Source organism: Lolium rigidum, chromosome 4, assembly GCF_022539505.1.
Source record: "Lolium rigidum isolate FL_2022 chromosome 4, APGP_CSIRO_Lrig_0.1, whole genome shotgun sequence".
Lineage (NCBI taxonomy): Eukaryota > Viridiplantae > Streptophyta > Magnoliopsida > Poales > Poaceae > Lolium > Lolium rigidum.
Window position 1 is genome coordinate 217,435,135 of NC_061511.1, and position 12,810 is coordinate 217,447,944.

Here is a 12,810-nt window from a genome sequence, read left to right on the forward strand (position 1 = left end):
TTGATCCGCGTCGATCTACTTTTCCTCGCCGCTGTCGTTCTTCCCCAACATCTCTGTGGCCTGGTCGGGTGATCTACGGCGACCTCATCGCCGTCGTTGTTCTGGTGGCGTGGCGTGGCTGTGTGCCACGCCGCGATGATGCTTGGGCTCCTGCGCCTGGCGACGAACTGGCTTGGCTTGGCCATGGCTTGGCGCCGCCGTTCGCCCGGCGTGTGCCGCCATGCCGCCATGGCCGTGCCCTTCTCCGTCTAACTGGTAAGCTCTCACCGCCTCCCTACTGCTCTACTGCTTGTTCTTCCTCTTCTCTTTTCCTTCTAATCTAGCTCTGGCCACTGCCTGCTGTTCCTGGTGCCTAAGCTGTGCCGAGCTCTACTGCCATGCGTGTGCTGCTTGCTGTGCTGCTACTGCCATGCTTGCTTGCTGTGCTGCTTCTGCCATGCTTGCTGGCTGTGCTGCTACTGCCATGCTTGTACTTGCTATTCCTTCTGAATTCCTATTATGTACCTCTATTCTAATTGCTACACTTGCCAGAGTTAATGCGTGTTCATGTGTGATATCCTAGCTTGATTGCAGTGTGCAATTTCTTGCAAATTTGTAAGTGCCAGAGCCATTGTGGCTTACTCTGGTGCTCAGATGTATGATTGTGCTCAATTGAGCATCACTGTGGCTTAACAGTGTGATTAAATAAGGATTAGATCTGTGCCTTGCTTGTGCATCTTGATCCAGTGGCTCATCATGTCTTTGATGTGCTCTGGATGTAATCATGGATTATTATTTACTTATCTGTGAAGCATCTAGTGATTTTCTGTGACTTTGTATTCATATAATTCCAGTGTGATGCCTGTGAGTAATTCTAGCATGCCTTGGCATGCTCTAGCAGGCTCTGATGATCATTTGATCACCACTTGCTTGTGGCTTACATGCTTACTCATTGCCTGTGCCTATCTGATGCTCATCCTGGTGTCTGTGTAACACATGCACTTGTGCTAGCGAGTGTTAATGCTTGCTCAAGCATCATCTGAGGCTTGCAGTGAGCTATTGGTTCACTGGCAAGATGTTAGTGCTTGGTTACTTGTCTGTTTCATTTATCTGTAATTCCTTGCTTGGCTAAATAGATAAATGATGTGAATTGTTTATCAGTAATGATCATCTTACAATTAATAAGATTGAGCTAGAGGGATGCCAATCATTTATTGGGAACCCTAGCTCCATTTGAACCCTTCTGGGTAATGATATAATGCTTTGGTGACTTTCTGGTGTGGCTAGGTAGCTCTTGTGACCCTAGCAGGCTTTGTCTGCTAGAAATAGTTGCTCCTACCCCTGTTGGATGCTTCTGTGCTCTAATCCTGGTAGTCTTTCATAGGCTACTAGGTTATTTGATGTTGAAATCATACTGGACAGATAACTGTCCAATAATCTGATGGCTTAGTTAGCTGTGTGTTGCTAGGTGAATCTGGGTAGCTAGATAGGAATTAGTTCCTTGCTGGATTTCCCTGGTTAAGTCACTTTTAATTCTATTAGCTTGATCAGTGTTCCCTTGGATCCATTCCTAATGGTTGTACCCTTATGTTGCTTGCATCATATGGTTGGTAGCCAAATGATGATACAAACAGGGTACTCACACCCTTTTGCTTGTGTGTGATTGATGCATATGCTTATTTATGTGCAAGACAGATGCTTGCCCATGTTGCTTGTGTATACCTCACTTCAGCTCCTAGAAATGGGGTTGGTGTAGAGGATTGCTTCAGTGATGAACTGGTGCTTGTCCTGCTCCTCCTTGTGAGCTTGTGATCTTGGTTTGGTTCTGTGGTGGATTTTGGACGGGCTGAACAGCTCCGGTCTGTTCTTCCCGTTCTTGCTCGTTCTTGGTGTTCTTACTCTTTGGAGATTCTGCCGATGAGCTGCTAGGGTTTCTGGCTGTGAAAAGGTTTTTTATGAACCTTTGTTGGCTCCTCTGGTCGACAGCTTGGCCTGGCACCAATTTGGTGACTCTCCTGGTTGTGTCTGTGTGCTGTGGTACATGCACAGTGCCTGGTGAGCAGGCAGTGTGTGTGTGTAAGCCAGATGCTTTGCACTTGGTCTTGGAGAGGATCAGCTCGGCTGATCTTTGTTCATATCCTCTCTGTTTCATTTCTTTGCTAACCTGCCAAGTGGCAATGCCACTTGGCATAACTATTTTCTTTGCTTTGTTGTGTGCAGGTTTCAAGATGATGATCAAGTGAAGATCAAGTTGTAGTTTAGGAATTCCCTTTGAATTGTAATCTTCTTTATTTTGCTTATTTCTATTTATTCCAATTCATGTAATATGTTGTAATATTTCATATTGCATTTCTGGATATTGTAAATGACATTGTATTGTGTGTGATTATCAATAAAGCTCTTATTTTCCTTAATGAGCTTTATATAATTGTTGTATTATTTATAATCTTGATTAATGATAATTGTTTATGAAATTATCTCAAATTTGAATTATGTGATATCCATTTGATGTTTGAATTTGAAATTCAAATTCAAATTTGGTTTGAATTCAATCATGCAACTTAACTTTTAATTCAATCATGTAACTTAGGATTGCAATGCAATATATCTCTTCCCTCTTCTCAAAACCCTAATCTAGTTAAGTAAGAGCAAGTTCATCGCACTCTCGAAACCCTAACCCTGTAGGATGTCGAGAGAGAAACCTGTTCCCCTTCGATGCAGTTTTGTTTTAAAAGCGCAAAATTTCTCCGTAATTTACAATGCAATGCACATCCCTTTCTAAAATCTACCCCTCGATCGTCTCTAAACCTGGGACATTACAATCGTCTACCGCAGCAACGAGAGCCTCATCTCGTAGGCTTTGGAAATCTTCAAGGGTTAGTCTCGTTCATCCCCTCGTTGCTCCCATCTTCTAGATTGCATCTTGGCTTGGATTGCGTTCTCGCGGTAGGAAATTTTTTTGTTTTCTATGCTACGAATCCCTACAGTGGTATCAGAGCCGTGTCTATGCATAGATGGTTGCACGAGTAGAACACAATTGTTTTGTGGGCGTTGATGCTTATGTTGTCTTTAGTTTGAGTACTTTGCATCTTTGTGGCATAGTGGGATGAAGCGGCTCGAGCTAACTTTACATGACCGCGTTCATGAGATTTGATCCACGCTCGACATGCAACTTGTATTGCATAAGTGGCTTTGCGGGTGTTTGTCTCTCCTACTATAGTGAAGATTCAATTTACTCTTCTATTGACAACACTAGTATCACCGTTGTGGTTCATGTTCGTAGGTAGATTAGATCTCACTCGAAAACCCTAAACCACGTAAAATATGCAAACCAAATTAGAGACGTCTAACTTGTTTTTGCAGGGTTTGCTGATGTGATATGGCCATGATGTGATGATGAATATGTATGAGATGATCATTATTGTATTGTGACAACCGGCAGGAGCCTTATGGTTGTCTTTAAATTTCATGTTGAGTAGTATTTCAAAGTAGTTGTAATAGTTGCTACATGAGGTGAACAACCATGAAGAAGGCGCCATGGACCTTGACGCTACGCCGACGATGATAGAGATCATGCCCGTTGATGATGGAGATCATGTCCGTGCTTTGGAGATGAAGATCGAAGGCGCCAAGACTAAAGGGCCATATCATATCACATATGAATTGCATGTGATGTTAATCCTTTATGCATCTTATTTTGCTTAGAACGCGACGGTAGCATTATAAGATGATCCCTCACATTAATATCAAGATAATAAAGTGTTCTCCCCTCGTATGCACCGTTGATATAGTTCATCGTTTCGAAGCATCTCGTGATGATCGGATGTGATAGACTCAACGTTCACATACAACGGGTGTAAGCCATGTTGCACACGCGGAACGGGGAGAAGGACGTCGTCATCAACACCGTCAAGATCTTCTACGCGCTTTTGAAAGCGGCAAGTGATCGTCTACCGCAGCAACGAGAGCCTCCTCTCGTAGGCTTTGTAAATCTTCAAGGGTTAGTCTTGTTCATCCCCTCGTTGCTCCCATCTTATAGATTGCATCTTGGCTTGGATTGCGTTCTCGCGGTAGGAAATTTTTTGTTTTCTATGCTACGAATCCCTACAGAGGAAATCCATGATATTACGCAAATTTCATCAATTGAGAATGACATCTTGACGGCCCCCTTTACGGAAGAGGAGGTTTTTGAGGCAATTTCTCAGATGGAATTGAATAAGGCTCCTGGACCAGATGGTTTTCCAGTTGAATTCTATCAAAAAATTTGGACTGTAATAAAAGATGATCTGATGGCTTTGTTTTCTCAGTTTAGCAAAGGGGATTTGCCCCTTTATAAACTAAATTTCGGGGTTATTACATTGTTACCTAAAAAAGAGAATGTGGTCCAAATACAGCAATACAGGCCTATTTGCTTACTAAATGTGTGTTTTAAGATATTTACTAAGGTTGGTACGAATCGCATCTCAGGGATTGCCCCAAGAGTCATAAAACTGACCCAATCCGCCTTTATGCCTGATACGCGTACAGCACGCGGCCGTTGGGAACCCCAAGAGGAAGGTGTGATGCATACAGTGGCAAGTTTTCCCTCAGTAAGAAACCAAGGTTTACCGAACCAGTAGGAGCCAAGAAGCACATTGAAGGTTGATGGCGGCGGAGTGTAGTGCGGCGCAACACCAGGGATTCCGGCGCCAACGTGGAACCTGCACAACACAACCAAAGTACTTTGTCCCAACGTAACAGTGAGGTTGTCAATCTCACCGGCTTGCTGTAACAAAGGATTAGATGTATAGTGTGGATGATGATTGTTTGCGTAGAAAACAGTAGAACAAGTATTGCAAGAGATTGTATTCGATTAAAAGAATGGATCGGGGCCCACAGTTCACTAGAGGCGTCTCTCCGATAAGAATAAGCATGTTGGGTGAACAAATTACAGTTGGGCAATTGACAAATAAAGAGGGCATGACCATGCACATACATGATATGATGAGTATTGTGAGATTTAATTGGGCATTATGACAAAGTACATAGACCGCTATCCAAAGCATGCATCTATGCCTAAAAAGTCCACCTTCGGGTTATCATCCGAACCCCTTCCGGTATTAAGTTGCAAACAACGAGACAATTGCATTAAGTATGGTGCGTAATGTAATCAACAACTACATCCTTAGACATAGCATCGATGTTTTATCCCTAGTGGCAACAAGCACATCCACAACCTTAGAACTTTCGTCATCTGTCCTGCATTTAATGGAGGCATAAACCCACTATCGAGCATAAATACTCCCTCTTGGAGTTACTAGCAAAAACTTCGCCAGAGCCTCTACTAATAACGGAGAGCATGCAAGATCATAAACAACACATAGATAATCGATTGATAATCAACATAGCATAGTATTCTCTATCCATCGGATCCCAACAAACACAACATGTAGCATTACAGATAGATGATCTTGATCATGTTAGGCAGCTCACAAGACCCGACAATGAAGCACAATTAGGAGAAGACGACCATCTAGCTACTGCTATGGACCCATAGTCCAAGGGTGAACTACTCACTCATCACTCCGGAGGCGACTATGGCGGTGAAGAGTCCTCCGGGAGATGATTCCCCTCTCCGGCTGGGATTGGCGGCGGCGGCGTCTCTGGAAGGTTTTCCGTATCGTGGCTCTCGGTACTGGGGGTTTCGCGACGAAGACCTTAAGTAGGTGGAAGGGCAGGTCAGAAGGCATCACGGGGGCCCCACACGCTAGGGCCGCGCGGGCCCCCCTGGGCCGCGCCGCCCTAGTGTGGCGGCGCCCCGTGGCCCCACTTTGTCTCTCCCTCGGACTTCTGGAAGCTTCGTGTGAAAATAGGCCCCTGGGCGTTGATTTCGTCCAATTCCGAGAATATTTCCTTACTAGAATTTCTGAAACCAAAAACAGCAGAAAATAGCAACTGGCTCTTCGGCATCTTGTTTATAGGTTAGTGCTGGAAAATGCATAAATATGACATAAAGTATGCATAAAACATGTAGATATCATCAATAATGTGGCATGGAACATAAGAAATTATCGATACGTCGGAGACGTATCAGCATCCCCAAGCTTAGTTCTCTGCTCGTCCCGAGCAGTGTAAACGATAACAAAGATAATTTCCGGAGTGACATGCCATCATAACCTTGATCATACTATTGTAAGCACATGCAATGAATGCAGCGATCAAAACAATGGTAAATGACATGAGTAAACAAATGAATCATATAGCAAAGACTTTTCATGAATAGTACTTTCAAGACAAGCATCAATAAGTCTTGCATAAGAGTTAACTCATAAAGCAATAATTCAAAGTATAGGTATCGAAGCAACACAAAGGAAGATTAAGTTTCAGTGGTTGCTTTCAACTTGTAACATGTATATCTCATGGATATTGTCAATGTAAAGTAATATAACAAGTGCAATATGCAAGTATGTAGGAATCAATGCACAGTTCACACAAGTGTTTGCTTCTTGAGATGGAGAGAAATAGGTGAACTGACTCAACATAAAAGTAAAAGAATGGCCCTTCGCAGAGGGAAGCATTGATTGCTATATTTGTGCTAGAGCTTTGATTTAGAAAACATATAGAGAGCATAAAAGTAAAATTTTGAGAGGTGTTTGTTGTTGTCAACGAATGGTAGTGGGCACTCTAACCCCCTTGCCAGACAAACCTTCAAAGAGCGGCTCCCATTTTATTTTTATTTTTGGGTGGCACTCCTTCCAACCTTTCTTTCACAAACCATGGCTAACCGAATCCTCGGTGCCTCCCAACAATCTCATACCATGAAGGAGTGCCTTTTTATTTTAGTTTTATTATGATGACACTCCTCCCCACCTTTGCTTTCTCAAGCCATGGCTAACCGAATCCTTCGGGTGCCGTCCAACAATCACATACCATGGAGGAGTGTCTATTTTTTGTTAATTAATTTGGGACTGGGAATCCCATTGCCAGCTCTTTTTGCAAAATTATTGGATAAGCGGATGAAGCCACTAGTCCATTGGTGAAAGTTGCCCAACAAGAATGAAAGATAAACACCACATACTTCCTCATGAGCTATAAAACATTGACACAAATCAGAGGTAATAAATTTTGAATTGTTTAAAGGTAGCACTCAAGCAATTTACTTTGGAATGGCGGAGAAATACCATGTAGTGGGTAGGTATGGTGGACACAAATGGCATAGTAGTTGGCTCAAGGATTTTGGATGCATGAGAAGTATTCCCTCTCGATACAAGGCTTAGGCTAGCAAGGCTATTTGAAACAAACACAAGTATGAAGCGGTGCAGCAAAACTCACATAAAAGACATATTGTAAACATTATAAGACTCTACACCGTCTTCCTTGTTGTTCAAACTCTTTACTAGAAATTATCTAGACCTTAGAGAGACCAATTATGCAAACCAAATTTTAGCAAGCTCTATGTATTTCTTCATTAATAGGTGCAAAGTATATGATGCAAGAGCTTAAACATGAGCACAACAATTACCAAGTATCACATTATCCAAGACATTCTACCAATTACTACATGTAGCATTTCCCGTTTCCAACCATATAACAATTTAACGAAGAAGATTCAACCTTCGCCATGAATACTATGAGTAAAGCCTAAGGACATATTTGTCCATATGCAACAGCGGAGCGTGTCTCTCTCCCACACAATGAATGCTAGGATCCATTTTATTCAAACAAAACAAAAACAAAAACAAACCGACGCTCCAAGCAAAGTACATAAGATGTGACGGAATAAAAATATAGTTTCACTAGAGGAACCTGATAATGTTGTCGATGAAGAAGGGGATGCCTTGGGCATCCCCAAGCTTAGACGCTTGAGTCTTCTTGAAATATGCAGGGGTGAACCACCGGGGCATCCCCAAGCTTAGAGCTTTCACTCTCCTTGATCATATTGTATCATCTCCCTCTCTTGATCCTTGAAAACTTCCTCCACACCAAACTCAAAACAACTCATTAGAGGGTTAGTGCACAATCAAAATTCACATGTTCAGAGGTGACATAATAATTCTTAACACTTCTGGACATTGCACAAAGCTAATGAAAGTTAATGGAATCGAAAAATTCATCAAGCATAGCAAAACAGGCAATGCGAAATAAAAGGCAGAATCTGTCAAAACAGAACAGTCCGTAAAGACGAATTTCTAAGAGGCACCAGACTCGCTCAAATGAAAATGCTCAAATTTAATGAAATTTGCGTACATATCTGAGGATCACTCACGTAAATTGGCAGAATTTTCTGAGTTACCTACAGAGAATTTGACCCAGATTCGTGACAGCAAGAAATCTGTTTCTGCGCAGTAATCCAAATCTAGTATGAACCTTACTATCAAAGACTTCACTTGGCACAACAATGCAACAAAACTAAGATAAGGAGAGGTTGCTACAGTAGTAACAACTTCCAAGACTCAAATATAACATAAAAGTGCAGTAGTAAAATCATGGGTTGTCTCCCATAAGCGCTTTTCTTTAACGCCTTTCAGCTAGGCGCAGAAAGTGTGTATCAAGTATTATCAAGAGACGAAGCATCAACATCATAATTTGTTCTAATGATAAAATCAAAAGATAACTTCATTCTCTTTCTAGGGAAGTGTTCCATACCTTTCTTGAGAGGAAATTGATATTTAATATTACCTTCCTTCATATCAATAATAGCACCAACAGTTCGAGAAAAGGTCTTCCCAATATAATGGGACAAGATGCATTGCATTCAATATCCAAGACAACAAAATCAACGGGGACAAGGTTATTGTTAGCGGTAATGCGAACATTATCAACTCTCCCCAAAGGTTTCTTTGTAGAATTATCAGCAAGATTAACATCCAAATAACAATTTTGCAATGGTGGCAAGTCAAGCATATTATAGATCTTTCTAGGCATAACGGAAATACTTGCACCAAGATCACATAAAGCATTACAATCAAAGTCATTGAACTTCATCTTAATGATGGGCTCCCAACCATCCTCTAACTTCCTAGGAATAGAAGTTTCACGATTTAATTTCTCTTCTCTAGCTTTTATGAGAGCATTTGTAATATGTTTCGTGAAAGCCAAATTTATAGCACTAGCATTAGAACTCTTAGCATGTTTTTGTAAGAACTTTATAACTTCAGAGATGTGTCAATCATCAAAATCCAAACCATTATAGTCTAAAGCAATGGGATCATTGTCCCCAATGTTGGAAAAAATTTCAGCAGTTTTATCACGAGCGGTTTCAGCGAGTTTTAGCAGTTTCAGGCAGTTTCTCACGCTTTGCATTAGAAGTGGAAACATTGCTAACACCAATTATTTTACCATTAATAGTAGGAGGTGCAGCAACATGTGGAGCATTAGCATTACTAGTGGTGGTAATAGTCCAAACTTTAGCTATATTATCTTCTTTAGCATTTTCTTCTTTTTCCCACCTAGCACGCAATTCGGCCATCAATCTTATATTCTCATTTGCTGTAGTAACAATTTTATTATTATTATTTTCATTAGGCATAACTTTCGATTTCAAAAGATCAACATCAGCAGCAAGACTATCGACTTTAGAAGCAAGTATATCAATTTTCCCAAGCTTTTCTTCAACAGATTTGTTAAAAGCAGTTTGTGTACTAATAAATTCTTTAAGCATGGCTTCAAGTCCAGGGGGTGTGTTCCTATTATTGTTGTAAGAATTCCCATAAGAATTACCATAGTCGTTGCCATTATTATAAGGATATGGCCTATAGTTGTTACTAGAATTGTTCCGGTAAGCATTGTTGTTGAAATTATTATTTTTAATGTAGTTTACATCAACATGTTCTTCTTGAGCAACCAATGAAGCTAACGGAACATTATTAGGATCAACATTAGTCCTACCATTCACAAGCATAGACATAATAGCATCAATCTTATCACTCAAGGAAGAAGTTTCTTCGACGTAATTTACCTTCTTACCTTGTGGAGCTCTTTCCGTGTGCCATTCAGTAGTAATTAATCATCATATTATCAAGAAGCTTTGTTGCGTCGCCAAGAGTGATGGACATAAAGGTACCTCCAGCAGCTGAATCCAATAGGTTCCGCGAAGAAAAATTCAGTCCTGCATAAAAGGTTTGGATGATCATCCAAGTAGTCAGTCCATGGGTTGGGCAATTTTTAACCAAAGATTTCATTCTTTCCCAAGCTTGGGCAACATGCTCATTATCCAATTGTTTAAAATTCATTATGCTACTTCTCAAAGATATAATTTTAGCAGGGGGATAATATCTACCAATAAAAGCATCCTTGCATTTAGTCCATGAATCAATACTATTCTTAGGCAGAGATAGCAACCAATCTTTAGCTCTTCCTCTTAATGAGAAAGGAAACAATTTTAATTTTATAATGTCACCATCTATATCCTTATACTTTTGCATTCCACATAGTTCAACAAAATTATTGAGATGGGCAGCAGCATCATCAGAACTAACACCAGAAAATTGCTCTCGCATAACAAGATTCAGTAAAGCAGGTTTTATTTCAAAGAATTCCGCTGTAGTAGCAGGTGGAGCAATAGGTGTGTATAAGAAATCATTATTATTTGTGGTTGTGAATTCACACAACTTACTATTTTCAGGAGTACCCATTTTAGCAACAGTAAATAAAGCAAACTAGATAAAGTAAATGCAAGTAACTAATTTTTTTGTGTTTTTGATATAGCAAACAAGATAGTAAATAAAGTAAAACTAGCAACTAATTTTTTTGTATTTTGATATAATGCAGCAAACAAAGTAGTAAATAAAAGAAAGCAAGACAAAAACAAAGTAAAGAGATTGGAGGTGGAGACTCCCCTTGCAGCGTGTCTTGATCTCCCCGGCAACGGCGCCGTAAAACATGCTCTTGATACGCGTACAGCACGCGACCGTTGGGAACCCCAAGAGGAAGGTGTGATGCGTACAGCGGCAAGTTTCCCTCAGTAAGAAACCAAGGTTTATCGAACCAGTAGGAGCCAAGAAGCACGTTGAAGGTTGATGGCGGCGGAGTGTAGTGCGGCGCAAAACCAGGGATTCCGGCGCCAATGTGGAACCTGCACAACACAACCAAAGTACTTTGTCCCAACATAACAGTGAGGTTGTCAATCTCATCGGCTTGCTGTAACAAAGGATTAGATGTATAGTATGGATGATGATTGTTTGCAGAAAACAGTAGAACAAGTATTGCCGTAGATTGTATTCGATTAAAAGAATGGACCGGGGTCCACAGTTCACTAGAGGCGTCTCTCCGATAAGAATAAGCATGTTGGGTGAACAAATTACAGTTGGGCAATTGACAAATAAAGAGGGCATGACCATTCACAATCATGATATGATGAGTATAGTGAGATTTAATTGGGCATTACGACAAAGTACATAGACCGCTATCCAGCATGCATCTATGCCTAAAAAGTCCACCTTCAGGTTATCATCCGAACCCCTTCCAGTATTAAGTTGCAAACAACAGACAATTGCATTAAGTATGGTGCGTAATGTAATCAACAACTACATCCTTAGACATAGCATCGATGTTTTATCCCTACTGACAACAGCACATCCACAACCTTAGAACTTTCTGTCACTGTCCCAGATTTAATGGAGGCATGAACCCACTATCGAGCATAAATACTCCCTCTTGGAGTTACTAGCAAAAACTTGGCCAGAGCCTCTACTAATAACGAAGAGCATGCAAGATCATAAACAACACATAGATAATAGATTGATAATCAACATAGCATAGTATTCTCTATCCATCGGATCCCAACAAACACAACATGTAGCATTACAGATAGATGATCTTGATCATGTTAGGCAGCTCACAAGACCCGACAATGAAGCACAATTAGGAGAAGACGACCATCTAGCTACTACTATGGACCCATAGTCCAGGGTGAACTACTCACTCATCACTCCGGAGGCGACCATGGCGGTGAAGAGTCCTCCAGGAGATGATTCCCCTCTCCGTCGGGGTGCCGGAGGCGATCTCCCGAATCCCCCGAGATGGGATTGGCGGCGGCGGCGTCTCTGGAAGGTTTTCCGTATCGTGGCTCTCGGTACTGGGGGTTTCGCGACGAAGACCTTAAGTAGGCGGAAGGGCAGGTCAGGAGGCGTCACGGGGGCCCCACACGCTAGGGCCGCGCCGCCCTAGTGTGGCGGCGCCCCGTGGCCCCACTTTGTCTCTCCCTCGGACTTCTGGAAGCTTCGTGTGAAAATAGGCCCCTGGGCGTTGATTTCGTCCAATTCCGAGAATATTTCTTTACTAGGATTTCTGAAACCAAAAACAGTAGAAAATAGCAACTGGCTCTTAGGCATCTTGTTAATAGGTTAGTGCCGGAAAATGCATAAATATGACATAAAGTATGCATAAAACATGTATATATCATCAATAATGTGGCATGGAACATAAGAAATTATCGATACGTCGAAGACGTATCAATGCCACGTAGGAATATCTTGGAAGGGGTAGTCATACTCCATGAAACAATTCATGAGCTACATACTAAGAAAATGGATGGGGTGTTATTTAAAATAGACTTCGAGAAAGCTTATGATAAAGTTAAATGACCTTTTTTACAACAAACCTTGCGGATGAAGGGCTTTGCCCCGGAATGGGGTCGACTAGTGCAACATTTTGTTCAAGGAGGTAGTGTTGGGGTGAAGGTGAATGATGACATTGGTCATTATTTCCAGACAAAAAAATGATTAAGGCAAGGAGACCCTTTGTCTCCAATGCTGTTTAATATTGTAGTGGATATGCTTGCCATTTTAATTGAACGAGCAAAAGTGGATGGTCAGGTTGGAGGGTTAATGTAACATCCCAAATTTCAATAAA